The 4,528-nt window shown below is 46.8% G+C and overlaps 1 long non-coding RNA gene across 2 annotated transcripts; it reads right to left on the bottom strand.

The window, feature by feature from the left end:
- Positions 1–851: 851 nt before the first annotated feature.
- Positions 852–2,164, bottom strand: LOC109972681 (uncharacterized). Of its 2 annotated transcripts, XR_002276730.1 has the most exons (3): positions 1,752–2,164; positions 1,473–1,649; positions 852–1,319 (listed from the first exon to the last, which is right to left on the bottom strand). It is a non-coding gene; the product is annotated as an uncharacterized LOC109972681 (long non-coding RNA). The 2 variants fall into 2 exon arrangements; XR_002276729.1 differs by having other exon boundaries at positions 1,473–2,164.
- Positions 2,165–4,528: the final 2,364 nt, after the last annotated feature.

Raw genomic sequence — 4,528 nt, 5'->3', positions numbered from 1 at the left:
AACTTCCTGAGCTGACACAGGAAGTACATCCTCTGCTGTGCCTTCTTAATGATGGCGCTTTTGTTGGATGTCCACTTCAAGTCCTGAGAGATTGTGGACCCCAGGAACTTGTAGGACTCCACGACTGAAACAGTACTGCTGATTATAGTGAGCAGAGATAGGGTGGGGGAGCTCCTCCTAATATCCATTATCATCTCCACTGTCTTCCCTGTGTTCAGTTCCAGGTTGTTACTACCACACCACAGGGCCAGCTGTTTAAACTCCCGCCTGTAGGCCGACTCGTCACCGCCTTGAATAAGGCCGATGACTGTTGTGTCGTTGGCAAACTTCAGGATTTTTACAGAGGGGTCTCCTGAGGTGCAGTCATTGGTATAGAGGGAGCACAACTCTGCTTCCCTGTGCTTTTAAAGCACAAGAAAACAGAGTTTAGAAAAGGACTGTGAGGTCATGGATTTGTGCATGTAACCAAAACCAGTGACAGCTGCCTCCGTTACATCAGACTCTGTTGAGCATAAACAAGGGCTCCATGCTCCAACCGCTTCACCTCTGCTGAAGCCTAACACTGCATTATATGCCCCTTCATAAGTACCTGTAGTTGAAACACAGCCGTGTTACTACTACTCCCACTCAACTCTGAATACATCTACCAGTTTACAATCATGACGACCACCTTAGAGTGCTTTATGTATTCTCCTGCTTTGATGCAGACATTTTTAAAACTATACAAACTTTATATTTATTTCTACTGCTTTTGTATACAACTGACTCATGGCTGCAACATTCATCTGATTAAATGTCCATATTCGACACAGTTCAGGTATGGAGGGGAAAAACTCACTGATCCAAAGAAATGGATTTTTATACACAAACATTTTATTGGGTTAAATAAAGTAATAATTGAATAAGAACAGAGGAGGTGTGAAACATGGAGGGTGTACACAGGCGCTACAGAAACCTATCAATACATTTGAAATGTGATCATTGCTCTGCAATGGTGCACAAACCAATCTGACACAGTGGAAATACTTAAGAGAACACGACTCCAGTCCCAGAACCAAACCACCTGCTGTGACTTTCCTCTGCCTGCACATGGTGGGGGCCAACGTCCACACTGATCACAGCTGAGTCAGCACAGCTGTAGGTGGCTGGTGCAACAAACGTCAGTCAGTCAATAAAACAGCCAATCAGAGCCACAGAACACGGGGCAGCCCCTTCTTCACCTGCAGTGGCCGTTCTATGGGTGCCGCTGCTTATTGGCCAACACGGTCACTGTCGTCAGATCAGTGTGATGCCATCTTCTCTCAAAACGCAGGTGCAATCTTTGAACACAACAGGATAACAGTATTAACTTGTTCTCATGTTGTGCGTTGACACTGTCAGTAGGAAAACTGAATGAGGGGAGACGAACGCTAACACATCGTAGAACAGGTCAGAGACCTGCTCTCAGGTCAGCAGGTCTGGTGAGGACTTACCTTCATATAAACGTTTTTTGCTCAGTTTCATGCTGTGTTAGTCTGATGAAGGTGAGGTGGGACCATAGTATGGAGCCGAATAGTGACATCACATGTCCAGAACTCAGACCAGGCCTCCTCACTGAGAGGAGGTGAAGCGTCCTACAGCCTGAGGCACAAACGGCTTCTTCAGTCTGTCTGTGGAGCAGGAGAGAGACGGTGACCTGCTGCTGACTGAGCCCCTTTGTCTGGTGATGGCGCTGTACACAGAAGTTGTGTTTTGTTTTCACACTAACCAACCAGAGTCTGATGGTGAGAAGCTGTTTAGTCCACATCCAGGTCTGACTGACAGCTGTCTCAGCAACTAAAAGTAAACTCACTAAACCTGTCTAATGTGAGAGCAGCCTCAGAGGAGACGACCTCAGAGGAGACAGCCTGGCTCTCAGAGTTTCCCTGTGGAGGCTGCAGACGCACACAGCTGCAGAGGAAGTGAAGCCAGACAGCTCAGGAGGATCCAATGTGTCTGACTGCTCTCTGTCTTTTAGATCTGTAGCTTCACCTACGGTCAACAAACAGCACCATTCACCAGCTCTGCAGGAATAACAGCTTTATGAAAACGGTCTGACAGAGGCACCGGACTGGTCAACAACGTGTCGGTGCAGTCACTTACACAGGACAATCAAGCTTTGTTTACACCAGAACCCGTGGCGTTGTTTGATTTGCCACAGAGAGAAGTCCACAGGCAGTGAAATAAATACCGGAGGACGATGGTGGCTGTAGCTGCTGTTGTCGGGTCTGTGCAGTTTTCTGTACATCCTGTGAAGGTCATTGTTACGCAGCATATACGTTTATGAAGTTGCACATTTTGTTTGTTTGAGTTTTGTATTTCTTATGCAACATTATGAATGGTATTTGTTTTTGTATATTGATATAGTTTTGTTTTGATTACAGTTAGTCCCATAAGTTTTGTCGGAACTACTGTTTCCGCTGTGCTACTTCCGGTCCTTCGACGAGAGAGAAGACTAGTAGCAGAGAAAAGGACCGAAGAAAAGGACACTTAAGTTAATTTAAGAAGTTTATATTTGAGTTTTACTACAAGCCTTTGCTCACAAGCAAGCCAAAATGGTATGTCTCATTTTTGTTTATGAATTTATTGTTGCACCATGTCTATGTGATGTGAAGTGACATGGTTGTTTATTTCCATTTACCTTGTTTGTTAGTTCTATGGTGTTTGGTGTTTGGTAAACATCAGTGAAAAGAAACTCTTTGTCTTCGCGTGTGACTGAGGCTGGCATAGTGGCGGACGCAGCTCTGGCTCCAGGGAGCTTTGTTTGGGCTTCTCGCTATGGAGACCTGGACTGGTACCAAGTCTGGGTAATTGGTGACTCGCTGGCTGTGGGTGAGAATGTTTTGCTGATATATCCAGTAAACAAACATGAGAGAGGTTTAGGCTTGGTACTGAAGAGTTTTGTGATTTCACTGGAAAAAAACAGGTTTACAAAAGTACAGTTTTTCAGACCATTTTATTTAAATCAGTGTTCAGCATTTTATCAGGAGACAGACGAGGCAAACATCCAGCTACAGGTTAAGACAGATGATAACATTACTGTGGAAATCCTACATTTATAAGAAGAGAAAACATGAACTTCAAACCAAACTGTAGACACTTTGTCAAGAACTACCCCGACACAGCTCCATGAACCACGACCTTACAAGTTAGAAGGTTATGAAAAAACTGTTTTCTTGTTAAATGCACACACACACACACACACACACACACACACACACCTCAGCCTCCTCTCAACACTCACAGTTATTGATACACAATAAATGGGGGAATGGGTTATGAGACGTAGCATAAACTCTGATGACAATGCATTAGTAGACACAGTAGGATTAACAGTGAGGAGCTGATGCATCATGGGAACGCTCAGGGCTGCAGCGGGCTGAGTCCCCGCACCACGACGCACAGCGCCCCCAGCAGGTCTTCCACTGGTAGCTCTGGTCTGTCCCAGTCGACGCTCAGCTGTTTCATCTTGGCAGTGCTCAGCCTGAGGAGCTCGACCACCCAGCAGAGCTCCTCCTCCTCCTGCAGGGGAAGGGGCAGGGGCTCTGGGTCCTGAGCTTTCCTGGTCATCAGATCGTCCACCTGGAGGACAGAGACAGAGACAGGGGTCTAGTTTAATGGCAGAGGGCTGTGGGGAGACAGCTATGGGGTCAACGTGTGATAACCAACCATCTGGTTCAGCGTCATCAGCATATCGGGACCACAGTCCATCAGAAGAGCCGGGACCCCGTCTGGCATCACTGCACAAAGGAAGAGAATCCATTACTGGTTCTGCTCTTTGGACATCTGGTTCTTGATCTGTCCTTTGCCTAAAACTGTTCAGCTTTGTACGGTTTGTCTGTATGAGACGACTGTGCATCTTCAGCCAAACGGGTATGTAATGGTCCTTACTGTCCATGGCGCTGACCAGCAGGTGGGCAGGACTCCACAGAACTTTGGGGTGTTTGGAAAGAAGGTCCATGAACGCAGAGACAGCCTGAGACTGTGGATCATCAGCCTTCCCTCTGCCTGTGTCCTGATCCAGCTGAAGGAAGGAGAAGAGAGGAGATGTTTGGCCTGGGTGGTGTCGGTGCTCGGGCTGTGTTTGCCGGCCGACAGGCATCTCAGCCGGTCACAGTGAGACTGTGAGGCTGAGGTGGATCGATGTCACAGTGTCAGTGCTACAGGTACAAGCTCTTTTGAATGTAGAGACCAGAGTAGGACTCCTTCACATGTTAGATCCTGGGAACATGAACACGTTTCAGTGCCACCTCTCTGCTGCTGCTGTGCACAGTGACGACAGCTTCAGCTCAGAGAACTCACATAATGAACTTTTACTACGTCTGTCTGGTGTTTAAACATGCATGAGCGTCAGGCACTGACAGAGAATGGTAAAAAGAAATATCACGGTCAGCACATTATTTGGTGGTGCAGTCACTGAAACATCTTCAGAAATACATATACTCCAGTATAAACAGCCTGTTGACACATTTACCTCCCAAACCAGGAGCCGTGTGTTTCCCTTACATGA

This window comes from Monopterus albus, unplaced genomic scaffold (assembly GCF_001952655.1).
Source record: "Monopterus albus unplaced genomic scaffold, M_albus_1.0 scaffold266.1, whole genome shotgun sequence".
Classification (NCBI taxonomy): domain Eukaryota; kingdom Metazoa; phylum Chordata; class Actinopteri; order Synbranchiformes; family Synbranchidae; genus Monopterus; species Monopterus albus.
The sequence above is the reverse complement of the archived record's forward strand: the minus strand, read 5'-3'. Positions and strand labels throughout refer to the sequence as shown.